Source organism: Anarhichas minor, unplaced genomic scaffold, assembly GCF_050575085.1.
Source record: "Anarhichas minor isolate MPS153535 unplaced genomic scaffold, ASM5057508v1 ptg000012l, whole genome shotgun sequence".
NCBI classification, from domain to species: domain Eukaryota; kingdom Metazoa; phylum Chordata; class Actinopteri; order Perciformes; family Anarhichadidae; genus Anarhichas; species Anarhichas minor.
The window spans coordinates 8,986,012-9,010,822 of record NW_027466458.1 but is presented as its reverse complement, the minus strand read 5'-3'; positions in this window follow the sequence as shown (position 1 = coordinate 9,010,822).

The window sequence follows — 24,811 nt, the reverse complement described above, 5'->3', positions numbered from 1 at the left end:
GATGGTACCGTCTAAAGCCTCGCCCAGCTCCTGGCCATGCCGCTGCTGCTCAGGAAGAGTAGCCCTTCATAAATAATGTTGGATACAGACTGTGACAAAACCTTGAGGTAACCGAACAAACATCATGCCCCAGAGAACTGTGAAGATCAAACACCACACTGACACCTCGCGGTGTGTGGAAATGTGTGTGTGTCTGTGCGGTTACCCATATTAAGTGACTTTACCACAGCTACTGAGCATGCACATGCCCCAGAGAGCAAAACAGATAAAACTAGCATGACACGGTAACACTTGCATGAGCGTGTGTGTGTGTGTGTGTGTGTGTGTCTGTGTGCGTATCCAAATCAAACCACCGTAGCACAGCTGTATCCGGGCTAAAGCAACAGGAGATAAAAGGCAGGGCACTTGTCTCTTTGAAATGGTACTCAATGAATGCTTAAAGTCTCCGAGGACTATCGCATACAAACCAACAAAGCAGCCTGTCATCAGTAATGTATTAAAGCCATTCATCCAGCGCATTATGTTCCTTAAGTACAGCAGTGCACTGCTCACACAATGATGGCTCTTCGGGGGGAAGTGGTTTTAGATTGAACAGTGAAACTTTTATAGTGAGAATGATGGTTTGTACTTTGTTCTGCTTCAGTTTTGCTTCACTCTTGACTTCTTGCTGTTTGTGGTTTTTATGAGCCAAATAATTTTGAGCGCATTCACACTTTCAGTAAGAAAATGAAGTTGGTTCAATTTAAAGAGTCTTTATCAAACAGTACAAGAAGTCTCAAGACTTTGGTAGATTTTAGCGAGACAGATTCTATCACCTTGCTGTTGTGTTATGACTCGAGCATCATAATATAATGATGATTAATGCTGTGTGCCTCCCTGCCTGAGGGTGGTGCTGTTTACACTGTGTCTGTGTGTTTGTATCTGTGGAGTTGCAGGTGATTGGACTTGGGGACTCGTGAGGCCGGAGAGAAGAAGGAACCTGTGGAGAACGGCTCGTTCTCCCTTTTTCTCTCCGTGCTGCACAGCCAAGGAGGTCACTATGGGACACTATATGTAATCTAACGACAGTCCATGTAGTGGGGGGGGGGGGGGGGGGGGGGAAGCCAGTTCTGTTCACATTGTTTTCTCCTGTCTTCGGTTAGGGAGGTCGGTAAGCTGCCTGTCTTTTCTTTGTTTATTGTGTTGGGCCAGGCTCACCCCAACGCTTATTGCTAAAAACTGTGTAAATAAATCAATATTATGGACTGTATGACAGCAGCACTGGTCGTTCTTGGGAGTGGGAGAGAGAGGGAGACCCATCATTACGCTGCGCCCAGGTTCCCTTAGACGGGCGTAACGGGTTCCCTTAGGCCGGGCGTAACGGGTTCCCTTAGGCCGGGCGTAACGGGTTCCCTTAGGCCGGGCGTAACGGGTTCCCTTAGGCCGGGCGTAACGGGTTCCCTTAGGCCGGGCGTAACGGGTTCCCTTAGACCGGGGCGTAACGGGTTCCCTTAGACCGGGCGTAACGGGTTCCCTTAGGCCGGGCGTAACGGGTTCCCTTAGACCGGGCGTAACAGCAGCCGTCTCGCTAAATCCATGACAAATAGCAGCAGAGAAATGTCCCGTTCTGGATTTGTGTAAGTCGACTAAAAGAGAGAACACCGACAACATAATCCTTCAACCTCCTTCAACCCCGCCTCTGTGATGACAAAACATTCACGTGACTGTCCCAAAAACATCAACCGGCAACAAATGCACAGACGCACATATGTTCATTTAGCACAAAAATTAACAACTAACTTTCTACTCTTCATGTAACTCAACATGTATATGACTAATATTCATTAGATATGTGTGTTCACATATGAATATATGTTCTTGCCTTTTTCTCTCCCATCATTTAGAAACTTGATATATTTTTATGATAGTGCTCTTTCTCCTCCAGTTGAAAGGAGGTCCGTTGTATGAGCCTGTGGCTTCCTGACCTTTCCTGACACACGTCTTATTCTGTGTCTGACTATCAGGCGAGTGAAGCACACAAAACCAAACACATTTCATAACTTTTAGTGGGGAAAAAAGTCAGAGAATACAAACTTCCTGTACTTTTAAAGGGCCAAGGCTCCATTCAAATGAATCAAGTTAAATACTAATAAACGTGGGCTGTTAAGTTAGTTTTCCTGCTATATTTGTTCTTTCATACTAAATGGCTCCTTGTGTGCGTCATTGTTTAACCATTTAATTAAATCATTGCATCGTTAATTGACACTTTCTGACAAAACACAGTACGACATCTTATTCTTGGTTATTTATATGCAGCTTTTGTATCAAATAATTGAAGACATTGGGGGGGAATTAATGTAGAAACAATTCCTAATTGTGGTTGAAGAATTTTCATTTTTACCAAGATGTGAACAGAGCAGCCAGGGAACTGTCAAACGTATCTCATTGCTTTGAGTTGATTAGAAATTGTTAGATTTCTCTGGACTGATTCTGCGGTGCTGTTGAGCATCTCCCTCTCTCAACATTTCTAAGTTTTAAGCAAATCCTTTTCAGTAGGAATTTGCCTGCATACTGACTATAACCAATGGATTGGAATGTGTGTCAGCTCCTTTTATGCTGAGCGCTGGAGTATTTCCACCGTGCCCTTTTCAGCAGCACTGAGTTGGAGATAGACTGTCGCCACTGGCTAGTCTTACCTAGGTGCGCGAACTCAGATTTGCCCTTTTCAATTTCTGTTTCCTCTGTAGCGGGAGAATGATGCTGTATGCATTTTCTTTTATGGAGCAGAGTCTCGGAGTAGTGCAGTCTGAGAGTGATGTTTCTCTCGTCTCTTCTTCTCCCCCTGCTTCTGTCCTTTCTCTTCACCTCCTCTCTTATCCCTCCATTGTTTCCATGTCATCTCCCATCCATCTGAATGTTTTCTGCCTCTTGTACTTTAATTGCCTCAGAAGCATGTACTGTATATGCATGAGGTGAATTACAATTGCCGCATGCATTGAATCTGTTAATTACAAAATTCAAAATTTGGGGAAATGTGCACACTTGTAATCACTCTTGAAATCAGACAAGAATGAATCTCATTTAATACACACACAGGTGATATGTAAGTTTAATTTGAACTCTAACAATGTCAAATGATTATGTTAACTGTTAGCTGGAGTTACTTCCTGAATGGAAGATATGTCGATTTAAAATAACACTTTTCATCTCTTCATTATATCCTCATTCTGCTAAACCCTTCGTCTGTGTCTGCTCTGCTCCTCCTCTTTTATTTTCTCATTCTCTCTTTTTCTCTCTCACTCTACAGGCTTTTCTCATAACAATTTATTTTTTGCCATCATCCATCTTACTCTGTTTTGCTCCCTCCCTCCTCCCTGTTCATCTCTGAGGCATATGAGAAATGACACTGGACAAGTCCTTGCTGCTTTATTAATCCTTTAAGCTTCTGAAAGGAGCCACAAACACAACTACTCCCATTCAAATCAATAGCAGCAACTCCCAATTGCCATATCTGTGGACTGCTTGAATGTGTTTCATTTTTATACACTCAAACCATGAAAAATGCACACTTCCAGTACAACCACACACACACACATGCATTACGGGGGCGCACACAGTGGCCAATAGCCCTGGCTCCCTGTGACCACTGGCCTCTGCTAACCAGCCTCCTGCAGGAACAATTCACGGGCTGCTCAGTCAAATGGAACTCTAACCCATGGGCCTGTGGAGCAGCCCCGGTCATAAACTCTCTCACACACACACACTCACAAGGCTATCATCCCCAACACACACACTCACACTCTGTCCTCACCGGGACCATAAAATCATTGCGACAGATGAAGGCAGGGAACAGTGTGTTTGTGCTGTTTTGCCCGTCACAGATTTCCATTACAAAGTCTTGCCATGAGTCTGAAAGAGCGAGGGCCTATTGAAAAACGGACAGGCTACAAAATGCTGCTAGTCAGAGCCCATCAGTGCTGCGTTTTCCCTGCTGAATGGCTTGTCAGTGGAGGGTGGAGATGGGCTTTGTGTGAGAGGTAGGACTGAGCTGTGTTGGGCCAGACAATGGGTGGGGAGCTGATGTCAACTCCAGAGAGTGCATTCAAGGTTCATCATCTGGTGTTATAAAGCTCCTGAAAAAAATATTCCTTTCATCTCTTCCCAATCTCTCTTCTCCTTCTTTTATTCACACATTTCAGCTTTGTTCAGCATTTTCGCCCAATCATTTATTTTTGTGGTTATGCTTGTTTTCTTTACTTGCATAACTAAGAAGAATGCGGTGCCGTTATATGCATTAGCGTTATTCTGCCAATTGTGATTGCAAATGCAGTAATTCTTTGGCAATTTTTATTTCCTGAATAGCAGGATTATATTAAGGCAGTCGCTGATTTATCAGTGTGTTTGATGGAAGCCGAGCAAGCTTACGGGAAAATAAATGATATTCCAGAGTTTGAATGAACACAAAATAAGAGCAGAGCAGAAGGGCGGCAGCACAATAAAACACTAGCAAACCTGTTTTACATACGATGTGGTGGCATGGGCAAGCACATACACATTCTGTCTCCACCAGAACAATTACAACATAGGTTTAAAAAAAACAACTGGGTTTTTTACATTTTCTTGATAAGTGACTTTGTGGTCCTGTAAATAATGAGTATCTTGTGTGAGTGAGGTTTCTGCAGGTGTTCAGTGTGTTAAAAAGGTGTAAGGGGCTGCACTGGTGGGCGTGTGTTTAGGTATTGTTGAGATGGTAAAATCTGATCCAGGAAAGCCGGGTTGAGTAATGGATTCATTGGATATGTAAGCTGACACCAAAAGAAGAATCTACAGCTCTCTAAAGTAATCATCACACTGAAACGGACAGAATGATACAGTCAGGGCTTTGGCTGGGTTCTGCACTAGTACCCAATGTTTAGGCCTTGTCTTGTTGAGGGGCTCTATGTCACAGTCTAGTTTGAATGATTCACATTCTTGAAGACAACAGAATTGAAAGTGCACTTTCAACTAACTCCATGTAAACCCCTGCATCATCACTAGATGGTCAGAGCAGCTGGCGTGGTGTAAGGAGCGAGATATTTCACACGGGGCAGGTGGCTTTCATCCATGAGACCGAGTGTCCCGTACGAAAAACAAAAAGGTTAACATTGATATTTTTTCACGTAAGTCGTTAGTCACATGAGTTGTTAGTCATGTTAAACATGGCCATAGTATGAAGCTTAGGGCCACTGACCAAGCATTGATATTTGACAAGTTGGGAGCGAGAATGTGTTGAATGAGAGCATATCTGGTGCCTCCACATCTCAGCATGGCCACGGCTGAGCCAGCGGCTAGCAGCGAGAAGCTAACAGTGCTGACAGAGCTAATAGAGTTTACCTTAGGGGGAACCAGAGAGTGGGCGATGTTATCAGCGGTAACTGCCATATGAGCACAGTGCAGAGCAGCGGCCATTAGCTAGTAGGGCACAACAAAGAGACTCACGTGCACTAAAAGGCTATGGGGTCAAAGCAGACATTACAACACTTAGAGAGCGAGTGCAACTTCATTCTCTGCTTAGGTAGACTAAACCTGAGCTGAAGATCATATCAATCATTTTTGAAGGCACTGACAAACAACCAATTTTTTTAATTTCGGTGTGAGGACATTCAGGGGCAGCGGAGGGAAAAAGGGAACTGTGACACATCAGGATAAGGTCTTGGACAGGGTGCAGACGAGAAGGGCACAAACAACATGAATCTGTCACATTTGTGGTCCGTTCCTTTGACGGCAGCATGTGGTGGAGTGGTTAGCACTGTCAGCTTTCAGAAAGAAGTTCCTCAGTTCACACATTGGCTCTTTCGTGGGCAGAAGTTTCAGCTTCTCTCTGGATTTCCATAGTAATTGTTAATGTGTTGCTTCATCGGGCCCAATGCATGCTGGGAGAAGCTCCAGCCTCTGTTGACCTTCTAGTGAAACGCAAACATGGATGGATGGTTTAACTAAAGGCATCATCTCACTTACATGATTGATCGTCTACAACGTGTGAGAGAAAAAGAAAATGACAAAAAATGACACTTTACATTACTCAGTGACTCTGATTACTAGTGGATCATAAAACTCCACAGAAATCAATTAACATCCTAAACATTGACATCTACTTGGCTACACACACACACACACACGTTTGTAAACGATTAACACTCCCTCACTTTGACATTTATTTGGCTGTTCGTACTCGCCTCCTTGCTTCACTCTGTCGCCGTCTCATCCAAGTGAGAAATGAGCAGCAACACCCTGATCAATGGGACATTCATACAGCGGTGTTACATTCAAACCCCCCGACCGCAAAATCACACGGCATCCTGCACGGCGCCATAAATGTGCTTTAAACACTTTCACCTGATTCTTCTGGGAGGCAGCGCTCTTGTCCTTTATTCAAGGAAAAGAACGATGGACGGAGGCGACGTAAAGAGCCAAATGTTTAGGTTGTGTTTGTTTTGGGTCCCCCTTGAGGAGATTTGAGATTTTGTGTGAGTGTGTATGTGTATGTGTGTTGCTATGACTGTGTGTGGCAGCCAGGACACATATGGAGACCATTATGATGCCCGGATACTAGGGACTGCCAATTGTGTTTCAATACGAACATTGTGCATTGTGCGTGTGTGTTTGTGTGCCTTCAGATTTTATCAAAGGTACTTTCCCACCATTTGAGATTCATAGAACCAGACTGTAGTCCAGTTACATGAGCTGTATGAAGTAGAAGTAAACTGGATCTTGGTATTCTATGTATGGTCGCTGGTCAGTAATAGTCTGGCCGCTGGACAAACATATTTTGGGTTTGTGGTTTGGGCGACTGTGACCGGCACTTAAGGGATGCACTGCAGTTGTGGGAATGTGTGGGAAGGATATTGGGAGCAGGAAGGAGGGAGAGAGAAATGTAATGAGATGAAATTAGAGAAACAGAGAGAGGGGATGAAAGTGATGGATGAGAGAGAGCTGAAGGGTAAATGGGAGGAGGGGATTGTAAGAAAGGGGGATGAGAGAGGACAGAATGTGATTCCTTTCCAAACAGAGACGAGAAAGAAAGAAAACAACCAAAACCAAAACATGCAATGCAGAGAACAATGTTTTATGCATTAACCTTGTTCTGTGACTTCAGACTGCAGTGGCCTCTGCCTAATTCACTTTCATGCCATGTGAAGCAGCAGGAAACAGTGGACGATTGCTCCGTGCGCGTCCACATTTGTGGTAATTCGAACGATATATTTCTGTCTGAGATATGGATGAGTTGAAACAGAAGTTGGGGTTTGAAGACAAATAGCTTCAATTTACAGTAGCAAATTAAAAGTCTTATCTCGAGCAGTCAGAGATGATTTCCATTTCCCCTTTACATTAAAGAATTCCCTGAGAAGTCTTCCTGGGAATGGGAGAAGTGAAACTTTGAAAAGTGCATGAATATCTAATGTAGATTTGAGTGAGGGTGAGCTCCTTCAGGACTTTGTCATACAGCTGTACAGCTGGGTTAGAGGACACATAGCTTCTAATCACTGCTGAAGAACAGCTACAGTACAATTAAATGCCATACCACTCGCACCTTCACACGCACACACCCTGACCCTCTTTACTTGGATAAATAATTGATGTCTGCAGTTAAGTGTCAGAGCTGGAGCTGTAGCCAGCACGTATTTATCGTCTAACAATGTCTCTCTTACCTCTTCTGTCTCTGTACAAACATTTCATAATAAACACGTAGCTGTTTAACTTGAGCACACTGACACAGCTCTCCGAGGACCCCATAGTGATATGTGCTTTGACATGCTGTTCAGGGAAATTGCATTTATATAAAGCAGAGAGAGAGAAGGTCTAACGATAGAAACATATTTGTGTTTAACAAATATTTCATAATTTTCATTTGTGATTATTTCTGTGATTTTGTGTTCAGAGTATGCAGTTCATGCTAATGTTTGATTAAAGCATAACTGACCATACTGCAGTGAATATGCTGCAGAGGAGTGCTTGAGCTCTGCTGGAAACAGCTGCTTTTCCACCCAAATGTGTACAGATGCTGCAAAATATAATTCAATCAGGAGAGAATGCTTTAAGGGGGAAGAACATTATTGATTGCCTTTTGGTGCAGACTCAGTCTGGTTTCACTGTCAGCAAAATAACCATCGCTACTCCCACTCCTTTGAATTTAGGTTTGAGTCTTGATGCTGCTGGTGGAGGGAAGCTGGCTGGTGAATTTTGGCATTTGAGCAACTGGAAGCAGCACGCTGGAGTCGCAGCCAGTTAGATTGATAAACTCCATGTGGGTGAACTAGACGAGTGAAACAGAAAGTTGACCTGAAATTAGATTTTACATATATATATACTGTGTATATATATATATATATATATACTGTGTATATATATATATATATATATATATATATATATATATATATATATATACTGTGTATATATATATATATATATATATATATATATATATATATATATATACTGTGTATATATATATATATATATATATATATATATATATATATATATACTGTGTATATATATATATATATATATATATATATATATATATATATATATATATATATATATATATATATATATATATATATATATATATATATATATATATATATATATATATATATATATATATATATATATATATATATATATATATATATATATATATATATATATATATATATATATATATATATATATATATATATATATATATATATATATATATATATATATATATATATATATATATATATATATATATATAATAGTTTTGGTACATTTTGCCGAAACAGCATCCAAGAGGACTTTATTACTGTAGATACAGGTCTTTTTGGTGATTGCAAATTTGACCAGCTAAGTACACAAGTAAAGTGAAAAAACAATGATTTAGTCATTTATTGTGTCAGTTTGATTTTAAAGCATTTAGACGATGACTTTGCGATGCTCGGCAGCACCACCGCGCCCCATTCACTGCCTACGAGGAGCGATTGTGATGATGTGGAGCAGAGGTCCTGAACTTCACTCAGTTTTGTAAGTGTAGACATGGATACCTGATAGTAAAATGTAGAAATAAGAAACTAGGATTAAAGGATTGAGTATTGGGTCTTTTATGCCCATTTATGTACTTTAATCCAAAGATTAAAACGAAGAAAGGCACTGGGTACTTTAGTGCCAAAACAACCGGTCCGAGACCGCTTGAGAGAAATGATTGACTGTTGGTGACTCCCAGCACACCAGAATGTTGAGATGCACACAGGTAAACGAAGGGTCAGCACGAGTCGGAGAGGACTTGGACTTCTGCTGAATGTTAGTTTGACATCTAGGCTGAAGAGAATATACAGATTATGCTCAATATAGTACACAAAAATATTATGTTTACAAAGTAATTCGAGATAATTTGGAGGAGAAGGAATTTGTGCGAAACAGAAGATCAGTGCCGAGTCAAAGTGAAAAACTTTGACAGCAATATTTCATATTATGTTCTTTGGTGTCACAAATAAGCTAAAGGCTACAGATCAAAAAGAGTCAAAGTTAACCTCTTATTCTCGGAGCCGTTTTTGAGGTCTCTGAGCGAAAAAACATAGCCCTACAAAACTGACCATAGCTCTGTAACTACAAGGTCGATTTTAATAATTTTTGTTGATATAATCAGATCACAACACCTGTGACATAGTTTACATTGGTCATATTGTGAATATGTTGCTGGTTAATATAGAAAATAAGACATAACACAGCTGAAAGTGAAAATATTCAGCCTCGCCTGGGAAAAATGCACTTTCAGTGATAAAAGGTTATTGAAATAATGCAGCTAGCTCCCTGAATCTTTCCCAAGTCATAGCATAACTGATCAGTAGTTATTAAAAAAAGGTTAAAGTGGAATAAAGTGGAATAAAGTTAAGAATAAGAGGTTTTAGTCAGGCGAGGCATCATTTTCGAACCAGCTGTTGCAGCTCTTACATTGTACTTTTATACACTATATAACTATATATTTCACTTTCTTTATCACTCATATGATTCAATACATCCAAATACAGATAATAGGAATCATATTCATATTCATAACATCATCAGAGCCAGTTTTGGCTGTCATCTGTAGGATTTTCTCATTTCATGTGTGTGTGTGTGGCTGGATCTCAGCCTATCCTCGGTCGATTTCCAAAAACAACCCCTCCTTAGACGCGTCACAGGCTTAGGAAGACTCGTGCCAAGTATGGTGGTGATCGTCAAAAGATTTCATACAATAAAGTTGCCAGAAGTGACGCGTGTAACCCGGCGGAAATTTCCGGTCGCAGGCAGTCTGGCCACTCGCCCAAGCCCCCTTGACCGCTCTTATTCTGGAAACAAGTCGGAAGTCAACAGTATGCAGTTGGCAGCAATGACTACAGCTTTGGAACGGAAATTCCGCGACGTTATTATCCATATTTAGAGAAAACTTGGGCGCATAACCACGATTTTCTTCGGCGAAGTTCAGCATGAAGGTACGTTTGATCGCCCACCACGGTTTAGTGTTCGTACGGATCGTAAAACAGAGGTTAGTTACGTGTTCCGCCACGTGTGCTAATGCTAATAAATGCATTGTATGACTGGGTAGCCGTTAGCATGAGGGTACAAACATTGACTTACTGTACTCATAGCGCCGATTTCTGGCCCGGATTTGGTGCTTTTATGCCACGATATTTATCTGCTTATGTGAGTACCCTATAACTGTGTTGGGAGTGTGTTAGAAGTGACTTATATGATGTTGTTGTCCATACGTTGCTCTTTCATCGAAAAAAAAAATTAGCCACATACATGCTACCGGCTAATAATCATGCTATTTTCCGCATGTGAGTTTGAGGGGTTCTGAGCCTGAGTGCCCCCAAATTTGGGGGCGTCGTGCTCAAGAGGTTTTAACTTAATCATGGCGATCGAGACTGAAGAGAATAATATTAAAGAACAACACTGTTCATTTAAAGCCGGGTGGGTTTTTATTCACTGTTACAATCATTAAAAAGCAAAACAGCAAGTGCATACATTCAGTTTACGTTCAGTAGTTTGCGTAGCATAGAAGGGCTAACGCTAGTTAATGCTGTGCTAACATACTCTGCTAAAGTTAGCTCCACAGGTTTTTACATAAAGACATAACATTTTAGAAATGTATATCTCCTTCCAACCTCTTCAGTTATCGAGTATCACTATTAAACAACATTTAACCAGCCTGATAATTCTGAAAATCTGAAACACTTGCGTGAGCGTTGTCGGACCCTGATCGAGGCCGATATGCTAGTGAACTCGTTTTGTGATCAGCAGATGGATTTATTAGCAGTAGTAGAAAACATGCTAAAATCACACATCTGCTAGCATTACAATGTGTGGTCGGTGTGAAAGCACTCTAAAACACTAACTAATGTTTCTGGTCAGTCGTGCCAAACTTGTGTCACAATCATTGATTCACCGTGTGTGTGTGTGTGTGTGTGTGTCAGTCTAGAAAAGCTCCTCATGCCGAGCAAGCATGCAGTCTTTTGCAATCTTGGGAATTGTATCAAGTTTTAAAATCTCCCTTGTTGCCTCTCTAACTTAATACGTCATGATTTATAAAAGTATGTCTTGTGTGTATACCTTCAGGGTGAACTTCCAAGATAAGCACTTCTACATATCCCCAAAGCTGTGATGAATAAGAACTTCAGACCTCCCTCCCTCCAAACTACGGTCTCTCACCTCCCAGTGGATTACATGTTAACTCCTCTGTGTGTCATTCCTTCAGTGAAGCTGTCCATGACAATGTTTACACATGCTTGTGCTGATTTCCCACTAACCCCCCCGTCTCTCACAACTACTCGCTCTTTACAGCTCAGGTAAATGGTTATCTCCTAAGAGCTCCACTTTGACCTGTACAGGGAAGCCCTACCAGAAATGAATGTCCCTAGTGTGTGTGTGTGTGTGTGTGTGTGTATTGTGCGTAGGGAGGGGGGGGAGTACAACAGAAAAAGCAAAGAGCCGCATTTTTGGAGCTTATTGAATAAGTCGTTGATTATGGCTGGAGCCAGTGGCTTGAGAGAGTGTGTGTTCTCTGCCTGTAGTAGTTAATGTAATTAAGTGCAGCTGTCGGGCCTTTCTGCACAGAGCTTTGTGTCTGGGTGAGGTCCAGTATTCCTGCGTGTTTAGCCAAGACATGCTTACATAGGGAAACTGAGTAAGAACAAGGCATCTGTGTTTCATACGTGCACGTTCATGAGAGTTAAAGTGCAGGATCCTCAGAGTCACACGCACAACACAAACACACATATGCTTACCCGTCGAGACTCCCTGGCTGGTAGAGTTATACATGAATGAATTGCTGGCCAGTTAGAACAGCGGTGAACAACTGGGCAGCAGCTGTGCCGGCGAAGCGCCCTGTGAGAAAGGGTGTGAGGAATGCTGGAACGATAACATAAAAACTAAATCAATTTGTAGGAGGAGAAAAAAGCCTCAAACAGCATAGAAAGTACACTAGCTTTGTTTTAAGGTCAAGCATAATGTAATGCATAGCTAATCTGAGGCTTGAACGCTTTTATTGACTTCTGCTGCAGTACTGACCCACAAAACAAGTACGAATCCTCTCGCTTGTATTAGGTCAGCAATTTGTGAAACCGCAGACACATTTCCAATATCCTTCACTCCAATCAGCCATCTTGATTGTCCTAGTTATTTCATTTGACTCAGTGAGAGAAAGCAGAGCCGAGACAAAAGAAGAGAGAAGCAATGAGAAGCAGAAGTCCTTCATTACGGGGTAATCTCGACTCCTGTTAGCTTTCCAATCAGCGCTTATTCTAATAGGACCCGGCTGAGCAGGAAGAGAGGGTCAGAGGTTTTCTGGGGATCATAGGGTCACATGTGTGCCAGATTAGATGTGCGTGCATGTGCCAGCAACGTATAAAAGTGTGGTATAGCTGATGCAGGCAGAGAGTGATAACAGCCGAACAGAAACATAATGGAGACGGAAGAAAACGATGCGAACATGCAGATGGAGGACGTGTTGGCGGGGTGGCAATTAAGCTGACTCAGGAGAAAGGAGATGAGTGGATGAAAAGAAGACGGGGCTAAAAAGAGCAGCAAGAAGGCCTTTAAGTCTGTGAGCGGTGTAGCTGGGATGTTCCGAGAGAGATTTGGAAGAGGGTAAAGGGAAGGAGGTGGCAGCAGTAGGATCGGGGATGAGGATAAAAACAGAAGATAGAAGGACGTGGTGGTTGCAGTGGTGGAGCGGGATGAGAAAGATGAGTAGGGAGAGAAAGTACAGCGGCGGATGTGAGAAGATGCACAGAAGATGGAAAACTGTTTCTGGTTCCCATGAACTCTAAGTCCCATGAGACCTCAGCGTGTGGGTGAACTCTAGGCTACGCTACTTCCTGTAGATACTTTATATAGACACTGTCGGAAAAATCCCCCGTAGAGCAACCGACAGAAGTTATTCAGAAAGCCTCGTCTGTTGCAAATTAAATAGCCGCGAGCACAATGGTCAACAGCATCTTTCCAACCTTGTTGAGTGTCAAACAGAGCTGTAGTTAGCTGCCTGACTTCACACGAGTCTTTTACTTGTATCATAGGGCTAATGCAGCTCATTTGTTCCACTGAGGGAAGTGTTCTCTATCACAAACACAGCACTGTGGCAGTGGTTCGATTAATGCAACGAACCGCTCAGCACAAAGAATACGAGAGAGGTTGCCCAAGTTTTGGAGCTAATTAGTGTTACTTTCACTGTGAGCATTTTCCTCTAAATATTTCAGATGAATTGGCTTCATGACACATACTGTATATCTACAGTCTTTACTGCTAAATATATTCATGCCACATGAAACATTAAGTCTTAATGGCAGGAACTTTGAGATTAAGCTTGCTGAATTAACATTTGGTGTTCTAAAACGCTTCCATAACACCGTGCTTAATTCACCCCCCTCCTCACAGTTACTTCTTGAGGGCAAGAAATGATTCAATATCACAAGAACAATGAGTGGAGTTCTTCTTTCCCACATCGGGGTAGGAAGTGATTGTCTTCCCCAGTTATTATTCTTTCTTTTCCCTAGTTATGCTTCAAAATGGCCAGTTTCTCAAAAAAGCAGCCATGCATCTTTTTGGCAGAAGCAAAAACTCTGAGCCGTGTGTTTATATCTCCCCAGGACATATTGTGAAGTAGTGAGGCTGATGATGGTTTGGTGTGTGTTTGTGTATTTGTGTGTGTGGTTGAGTGGGTGGCTGTGTGAGAGAGAGGAGTTTGCACAAGTGTGTGGTGTAGTAAAAGGGTCATGGGACTTCCTGAATGGACATGGACACACACTGAATCACTGTGGAAGTTGTAGACATTGTCATTGTTTCCCAATAACACGGTTTTTCCCCGAGGGCAGCTGGATATTGGAACCAGCTGGAGGATGATGTGAGGCAGGTTTATTTCGATATTTTTTTAACTCTATCAGATGTTGACGAGAAAGAAAGAGAAGAAAAAGAAAACTGCAGTGGAAATAAAGAATAAAAAGTCTCCCAAGTTGTTTTCATTTGAGGGTTTCAATGTGAACGCTGAGCGTTTGAGACGGAGCTTTCTCAGTGCTGTGCTGAAGTAATGATTCAAGTCAGTTTGTTTAATGAGGACTCTGATTGGGAGAATTGATAAAGGACTTTGGACGGCCTTTTTCTTTGACAACCACACAAATAAAGTCACAGTTGTATCTCTGGAGCAGGTTTGAGAAGCAATCATCCAAATAAGAATTTGTTGGATTCTTAAAACAGAGAATACTCGATCGAGTCAATACTAAGGTAGTAAATCACCGCCACAGCTCTCGCCCTAAGCTCAATGAATCTCTAACAATAATAGTAAACCATGCAATAAAGCTCAATACCCTCCATTGATTGTTATAGGTTTCATACACCTCTGAATAATTTCCTCTCATTTAACCCAAAATCCATCAAAATAAAATCCTCCTGCTATTTCTGTCAATAAAACGCTCCAGTGCACTTCAATGTCCTGACAACACCGCCCCATACGCCAACCAGACTTTGCGCCGCAAGGGCCTCTGGAAGACAAAAAAGCGGCTGAATTCATTTGCATGCCATTGCTTTGGATGCGTACGCTCTCTCTGAGCATATCTCTTCTTCTCACAGAGAGGCCAGCGGAGTCGGCCCGCAGCTATTGTGCCCTGTTTTTATCACCTCCACTGCAGTGAAAGTTTACAAAGTGAAAGATGAGACATCAAGTGGCTCATCTAGCGATAAAGTGCCTCACCTCCAACTTTTAAACCCTCGCTATCATCAAGTCGGCTGTTTGCAGTGCTTAAAGTGAATGAGTAGATCAGCAGTTAATCCTATGGGCTTGCGCTGTTAAGTAGCTCATCGCTGTCTGGATGCTAAAGAGGGCTTGAATGCTGATGTTGTCAGATGTGGACAAGGCAGGGGGAGGAGATAAGCTATTGTTTTCCCAGGGAAAGCACAGAGGGTTCGATGTTGTGGCGCAACACTGATGCAACCTTCTGAAAGAGTGGCTGCCTTTGGAGTTCTGTTGGAATGGGAATTTCCCCACACACACGCATGCACGCACATACTGTATATTTACATGCACAAATCAACCAGGGCATGTTGTGAAGCTCATGAATGCAAATGCAAGTGCACACATGCAACAGATTACACACACACTTCAACCGCTTGCCTCAGCTGAAGACGGTAACGAAGGACGCTGTGTGTCAGAAGCGTGTGTCACTATCACAGAACATCAATAAGCAGCAGGGCACAACAACCTCTGGCCTCCAGAGCTGTTTTGATTTGCTTCAAACTACAACACATTCTACATTATTTTTGATAACAGCCAGCTTCAAATGTGTTTTGCTTGTTCTTTTATCGGAGGCCCCTCTTCGCTCTTTCTTTATGTTTTTCACTCCTTGTTTCTGAGGATGAGATATCGTGCTCTTTATGTCAGACTCAGATAGTAAGTGTTCCAAACACTGTTCCTACCTCTTCATTTCCTATCCTCAGTCATACACAGAGTAAACAGCCTAACTGGTCCCAGATCAGATGGCAACACTGAACTTTAGAAACACTGTTAGTACTCAAGATTGTATCAATACTGTCTAAAGTCAAGTGTTGTTAATGTTGGCTACTCGATCATAACTGTTACTATGATACTATGCTGACAGCAAAAAGCTGTTTTATTATATTAATGACATATTTATTGTGTTCTCAATATGACTAGCTCCTCCAAAAGTAGTTCCCTTGCTGACTACAACTGAATACAAATATATTTAACTCAAAATACATAAATTAACTGAATGCTATTTGCTTGGTGGTTGTGCAGACAAGATCTTAAAAACATAAGCATTAAAGTTTCACAAAAAGCATCTAAATTGCTCCCTTTCCTTTCAAGGATTAGCCATATCCTTCATGGATAAAGAAGCAGCACTGATTGTCTGAAATTGAGTTGAGCTCATTTGGGTTTTACGTCGGTGTGTTCGGCAGCCTTTCGGGTCTGAGAAGTAAAGCCCATGTGGAAGTGCCTTAAAGTTGCATTCTTCTTAAAAGCCAGCAGGGGGCAACTCCTCCAGTTGCAAAAAGAAGTCTGATTGTCAGGAAGTCTATGAAAACATGAGCCTACTTCTTACTTGATTCATTAGCTCAGTAAACGTTGTGAACATAAGTATGTGGTCTCATTGCTAGTTTAAATCGATACAGCACGTCTTTCCATTTAGTAGATTCTGGTCCCATTTAGAGTAAGATAGACGATAAAGCAGGTATGTTTTAGGGTGTAACTACCTTGTGATTGACAGGTCGCTACTACGGCATTGTCTGGTTTGGGAGTTGTCTTTGTCTCGGAACTTTAACCCTTTCACAGTGTGTTTTCAGTTCACGAAGCTAATTGTAACATTTTTCTCCACTAAGAATGTCTCGCTGAGCATCCGGTTGAACTTAGCTCCACCCTCTTGTGTCATTTGTGGTTGCAAGAAAACAAGATGGCAAGGGCCAAAACGCCAAACTCAAGACTCAAAACTGTAGTCCACCAACCAATGGGCGACTTCCCAGTGACTACTTCCACTTATTATATGCAGGATATGTTATAGGCAAACTACATTAAATAGTACATCTCTGAAGATAGCACTCAGTGTTCTCTCTACATGAAAAAAGAGCAGAGATCCAACAGCTCTGTTAAGAAAGCACACACATAAACTATTCAATGGCAACTAAGATACCTTACTCATTATTGAAAGGCAGCAAAACATGTCGTGAGGCTGCTTCAAGAGCCAACCAGATCCTCATGGAAAGCCATTATAACGTGAAAACCAGACTTTACCCTCAGTACATGAAGATGAGCAGTGTCAGATGACCTGAGAGGTCTGGGTGGCCCGTTGCTTTAAAGCAGATCTAACATGTATTGTGGAGTGAGGCCATTGCTTTGTGGACAAGCAACCGGAAGCTACAAATCAATGATTGTGTCCTGGAGGCAGAGGCAGCGATGTGAGGACAGGAGGGATGTGCTTTCTTCTGTTAGCCTCTGTCAAAACTCTGACTGCTTAAGTCCAGAGAGAGAACCAGTAGTCTTTTCCGAGGCCTCGGTTATACGGCCAAACAGACGTGTCCATAGAAAGCAAACACCACGGACGCTTGGTAGTTCTGTTGATACACATGCGCAGTAGATAGTTACGCTGCCACCTGTAGTGTAGTGGCTCCAATGACAAGTCTGAACAGGTCCGCGATGTCACAAAAAGACTTCCGCACGGAGCCCACACATACACCCTCTATTCAGTCTATTGGACCATCACGGACATGCAAAGTATAACATCAGTTTGAGGCACGCTGACGTCTATCCAGGACTTTTAATAAAAAACGAATAGTTTAGTTTTGGCAGAGCAGTCGCTGCATTAGCACACTTGCCTCCCTCTGAGCTGTAAATCTATTTCTGCTGTTACAGTTACTACTCTGTCTGTTTGTCACTATTAATGCTAGCAGATATACCTCTTTGATTGGAGCTGACCCACTGCTGTTACTTTCTTAAATCACTAGTTTGCCAAATGATTTTTCCAGCAAAGGAGAGAGCTGCTTGGATATCTGCAGTACCGGAAATTGAAAGGAATGTTTTTGACATTATGGGAGATCAGCTTAGTCGCTGAATTAGATGAGAAGATCGATACAACTCTCATATTTGTCCATTAAATATGAAGTTCGGGTCAGGAGTCAGTTAGTTTGGACTGAAAGGCGACTTTTCATATTAGCGGACTCGTCTCTGTCCATGAATCTGTTACTGCTGATCGCTTGTTCGTTGTCTGTTCAGGCGTGGTGGCCGTCCCTTTTAATGCCAACCACACAGATCTTCCTCCATCAGTTGTGGTACACTCAGTGAAAGACATGTACAGTAGCTGCTTAGGTGTAAAAGCTTTTAATAAGAACTGAATCCCTTCTCTCTTTATATTAAAGAGTGTTATTGAGAATAGCAGAACAGATCTTAACATTACCAGTATAAAAGAATGATTGATCTTTAACAGGAAACTTGAAACCCACATACAGATATTGAGATATTGTATGACCAGGGCTGAGTGATGATTCAGCTGAAGAGTTCTGCCAGCAAGCTTTCTATGCATGCATGAATATACTTCTGCTGCTGTTGTTATTATTATTATCCCTGGCAAGGCTATGGCTTTTGGGACCTGCACCCTGTTGCATTCCTGCTTATATGCCCGTCTCGTCACTGCCACACAAAGTGGGTCTGATTGTTAGTAGTGATGGTTTCTACTCGGATTAGATGCTTCTTCTTCTGCAGAGAATCATGGATGAACCTCACGTGGTTTTGGAGGAGGGAGGCTTATATGATGAAACATTCACATAAATTGGCTGGCTGAGGCTTTCTACAACACAAAAACTATCATTTTCTAAATGCATCTCTGATCCGCAGACAGCATTACTGGCACAGTAAACACTGATCATGTCTTTTCTGCCACAGACTACATTGAGTGTTGATGGATTTACTGCACTCTGGTGCCTCAGCTAAACAAAGCTGTGACCACTTCTACATTCTTGTGATCATCTGCATGGCCCTTTGGATTGAGGTCAGCGCCCAGGGTGGCTTTAAAGACACCGAAACCTTGACATGCACAAAGCCCTGCACACGGTCTCTCCTCTGAGGCAAAGCCAGTCTGTCAGTCTGTGTGTCACCCTCTCTGTCATCATCACCGCTCAACTAGAAAAATAAAGTGTGTGTTTTTATCAACGCATGATGATGATGTTCATGAATATCAATCAGTGTTTCTTTTTGGTATGTTGCACCCCTCTTGCCGACAGATGGAAACCTCAGGCACAACGCTGGGGGTCTCCCTTTTGAAGCACCCTTCCCCCCATCTTGTCCTCCCTCTCTCTCGCTCTATTCCCACTCCCCCCTCCTTTTACCCTCCTTGCCTCTTTGCGCCTTCCCCGTTACTACCAAAAGACAAATCTAGCCCCGCATCTGACACAATAACAGACTCAGAGGGGAAGGAGGATGCACAGATGCAATATTCATATGAAAATTACAAGGCTGGCAGCAATGTAACATGGCACTGTGGCACTTAGGAATATGTTAGCATTTTGCTTATATGAGCACTCGGAGGTATTTAGTCTCAGGCGCTGTGGTGTGTTTGTGAGTGCACTCATACTGTTTGAATATGATATTCATACAGTCCATGTTGTAGCACTGTAGGATTCAGTAAAAAGTGCTGTAGGCATAGCATGTTCAAGAAGAATGAGGCAACAATTGATGGTAACTTGACTGAAGTGAAAAGGTTAGAATATAAGGCAGTAGGCTATCTCGCACTCTTTCATTCTCCAGCAACATATAAAGTCTTCGGCACGATCTGCACAGGACTGGTATTGTCCAGGGAACACTAGTAATTGGTAATAATTACAGAGGTTGTCTATAATCTTAATCGCGTGCAAATCCATGTCCATGATTTGTCAAGTCCTCTGCAAATGACCTACCATATTTTGACAAACACAGAGGTCATGTGATAATATTAGTCCTTGGTGATTCCGGGTCGTATATTTTAGTTTGTTTGTTTTTTGGTTTTCTCCGCCTCTTGACCAGTTATGGAGGCTGCGTTGGCAACTTCAGGAGGCTCAAATCACTAGACGTCATGGAGACCCATTCACACCTGCTCAAGGGATCTTCGTGAATAATATTGAATATAAATACTATATAGTTGAATATTTTTCATATAAGCAGATGTTTTACGCAGAGCCTGGACATCTTATCTGGGATATGACGTCAGTAAATTCAAGTAAAATCCAGACTTTGAGAATCCTGTGCAAATGTGCCACACGGAACATAGTCGTGGGCGGTGATCTCTATTAGGTCCCCTGGTAATTGTAGTCTTTTGCGAATTTGGCTTTGGAATGAGAGTCCTACATAATCAACGACAGCAGAAAATCAACAAAAGAAAAACAGCTGGAAACTCAAGTCTGTGGTTGACAAACAGTTACAGATTAATTTAAGCTGCTGGTTTTATTTAGTTTCAAATTTGATATATATTGTGCATTTCATGTGGAATGTGTGTTTGTTTCCTTCTACACAGTGTAGAGTGTATGATGTATTTGATATACAGCGAGTATTTGATATACAGCGAGCTGTGAACTGATCTTAACCTCCAGGTCACAGGGGCTGTGCTCCATGCTGCCTTCAGGTCAAATCTGCTGCAACCTGTCAGATAACACAGCAAAGAGCTTCTCAATGTTAAAATCAATGCTACATGAAGTAAAAGATATAAGTGAGGTCAGATAGAGCACTGTGTAATATAATAAGAAGAGCAACAAATGACTTGGACCTCCAAATAGGACTTTAACTGGGATACAAAAAAAAAGATTATGTGGATGAGTAAAAATGTAAAATCAGTTAAGTTGGGAATTCAGTTACTTCCTGCTGAGCACCTCAAAACTCACATGCTGATCTGCACAATTCTGATCATTCATACATGGGAGATGATTGAATTGCCTTGATTTTTGAAGATCAAAGGGGAAAAGAGGCAATTAAGTCACCTCAGTAGGCCTGCATGCAGTTGGTATTTGATTACAAGTCTAGTCTCAGTGAGATCAGTTGAAGAAGATAGCAGAGGGTTAAATGGTCAAAGCATGAAACACTGGTGCATTTGAAGAGAAAGGGTTTGAGTCCTCAAACATGTTCAAAAGAGAACTTCAGGAGCTCACACTTAGTCATGTGGTGTTTTTCATTGAGAACAAGTCAAGTTTCCAACTTTATGCCAATTTATATTGAGAAAAAATCTGCGACAGAAAATTCTAAGCAACGCTTATTTCCATCCGCTACTGTTCGTGCATCAAGAGAAACCATCGAAGAAGAAGACACATTGTGATGAGGAGATTAAAAAGAGTACCAGTGAAACGTCAAACAATGGACGACCATGTAAAACATATAATCCCGCCTTCATATTCGTTTTTTGTCTTAATTTGAGGAATGTTAGACTCTCTCAATGTGTCCACATCATGATTAAGAGAGCTTCTGATGAAACATCCGTCGTCCACCTTTATCTGATGTCTGCACCTGCCGCCATTTTCCGTCTGTCCAATGGAAGCTTCAGGGAACGCTGAAGTCACATGCTTCATGAATGATATGAATGATTCGCTAACGGCCTGAACAGAGCGGCTGCTGAGCTAAAATGTGTTTGTTCTATCTCGGCCTAAGTCTGTTGTCATTACACTTCGTCGCATTTTGTTTTAATTAATTCAGCAACTTTTCGATTTAAATCAAGCAAAATACTTATTTTTGTGATATTCCTACTTTTGCCAGAGCATCAGAGTCACATCAAACTGTTCAGTGCCGGTATGGAAGCATTTGCACTCATTGTGTCCCTTCACACGTTTGCATCTTTATCTAGGGAATCAGTAACTCCCCAGATCTGAAGTGACATAAAATGTGTGTAAGGTTATCATGAGAATGATAAAACACCTGTCATTAGAGGTGGCAACAGTTCACGGGATCCACAGTGGCTGGTCAGGACACTTCCAGTCGACTCACAGAGAAACTCACAACAGCATCAGCCAGCCTGATAGCCCAAGGTCCTGGCCACCATCTGTGCGCTTCACCCATCTTTGTCTCTGCTCACAGCTCCATGGTGCACTCAGCATCCACTTTCACCAGTTAAAAAAGGGGAAACTGGGTCTCCGTGTCTCCAAGTTGGATCCCTGGAGCTGAGAGCTACGCTGAGTCCCACATTCATCATCTCCGAGGCAGTGGGCAGAGAACGTGTGTGTGTGTGTATGTGTGTGTGTGTGAGAGCGTCTGTGTGTGCGTCTGCCCGTGGTGGAATCAGCCCTTCATACTACAGGACAAATTTGTAAAGGATAATCTAGTCCTGTCAGCCCTCCCTGCATGCGCACACACACACACACACACACACACACACACACACACACACACACACACACACACACACACACTGGCGGTAAAGCTTCATTATGATCACCAGCTGGAGAGACACCTCACTCCATCCATCACACCAGTGCAGTCTGGGATAGGAAGACACACAAACTCAAGCTCTCATTTCACACAATACACATGCACACACACACACACGCACACACACACACACACACACACACACACACACACACACACACATATACCCAGAGGATGAGCTCAGAGGTCAGGAGATCAGTGATGGTTTGCAGCCAACAGAACGGTACAGTGCAGTGAATAGATCTGATATCTAGAAATAATGCTGCATGCATCACAACACAGTATGAGAAGTCTTTTTGGGCTCCTCCCTCTCCTCCTTCAAGAATCATATAGTCTGATTGTAATGACTTGATGATTAAAAAGGTGACTGCACTATGGGACTGCAATGATCATTATAATGCACTAAACTGCAACCTTTTACAGAACACTGTTACTACTGTATTACAATAGCTTTGTACTACTCACGATAAGATTCATACTAAATTATGATTACTAATTAGTACTATGAATTTACGACTCACAGCGAACACTAGTAGCCTTCTCTTGTAGCCAGAGCGGTGTATGTAAACTTAGTGTTGTTGGCGTTTGCCCTTTTCTAAATTCATAGTTATTTGTATAATGGTCTTGAACTCCCGTATACGGCATTCACTGTCCATTCATTTTCATGGAGCTGATAATCCACTGTTTTGGGGCTTGACCAGGCACTAAAAGTGAGAATATCTCAACCTCTGCTTCTTCATGTTTGAACAATTTTTATTGACTCTTGCTAATTTGTTCCCAACCTTTATGGAAGTCCAATTCTAAAAGTAAACTTTACTCCCATAAAGTTGAGGGTCTCATGGAAGAGATAAAGAAAGGTAAAAATCCCTACAAAAATGATCAATCCAGTTTTTCACAAAGATTCAACTCAACTCGTGATTTCATCTTGAGATAACCCTTTATGTCAAAACTCCTACCAGAACCCCTGGAGAGGCTGGAGTCACCTTAACACCACATCTAAATGCAGCAGTCAAATGTTCATCAAGAGAAAGAATCTAAACACACTTCACATTTGTTTCGTGGTGCTTTTGTTTTGTAGGTTTAGAGTACTGAGTAAATCCACATCCTGTTGTGTCACATTATTTCAACACATCAGCAAGAAGTCTTTGGGAGATTTTCAATGGTAAACTGACCCAATTCTGATAGTCTAACACAAGACATACTGTCACAAGAAAATGGGAAAGCAATGTTTTGGCACTTGCACATAGTTTCTGATCAAAGTGTGTTTTCTCAGCAGAGGAAAGGAAAGTAGAGCAAGAACAACATCTGGCCCCAGTGACGGAGTCGCTCCAAACATGGCTTTCGTTTTCTTTGCCTCTGCTCCACAAAACTGTGGAATGTTTTGAGTAATGATATCATCATTGGTCCCTAGCTGACGTATTACACTGCCAGACAATAGTTCCACACACAGGTGGTTGGAGAATGGCTTCCACACCCACACGCACATCATCCTGATGAGTGTTTGGTATGAAAGAGAGGGAGAGAAGGGCTGCTGTGAAATGAGTGAGGTAGGCCTACATTGTTATGTTTAGCTTGACTCTGCTGAGAACTGCAGAGTTTTCTATTTCTACTTCTCCTCTCTTCTCTCCACCACCTATCAATCCCAGGAGTTTAGGATGACCCAAGGCTGAACTCGTAAATTACTACATGGTCTTTAACACACCAGGAACTAATTAAAAAACGAGAACGAATGAGAAAAGTAGTGAGAAAGTGGGAAAAGGAGAGAGTGTGGGGGGCCAACCGGGGAGAAGACGTTGCTTATTTCTGGCCTTTCTCACACATTGGGCTTAACTCAACAAGCATGGGATCCTGTTCACTGCCAAAATAGAAGGAGGGAGTTTAGAGCTGAAAGCTAAAAGTACTGGTTTGGCATAAAAGAGAAGGAAACACTCAAAAACCACAAGTGTGACACAGAAAGACAAACTCTGTCATTCGCCATTCAGTGATACGGAAAGATGAGTGCTGTTGATTTGTCAGCGTGGTCTAAGTTGTACTTTTTCACTGAAGACATTTTCGTCAGCTTGTCATCTTTCTCCAGGAAAGAAAAGGTGTCGCTTCTTTTAAATCGTAGGAATTTCATTTTATTAACAAAACTGTTTAAATTGAGACTGGCAGGGGAACAAGAAACGCATCAGAGATTCAAAGGAGGAGCGAGTAAGAATGAGGCAGAGATGCTGCTTTGAAGAGTCAGAATGAGGCAGAGATGCTGCGTTGAAGAGTCAGAATGAGGCAGAGATGCCGTCATTGAAGCCTCCCGATCCTGAGTGCACACAGTTTTTTTTTTTCATTGCGTTGCCTTGACAACCAGAACAATGCTGAAAGGCTCTCTCGCTCTGATGCCGGCTT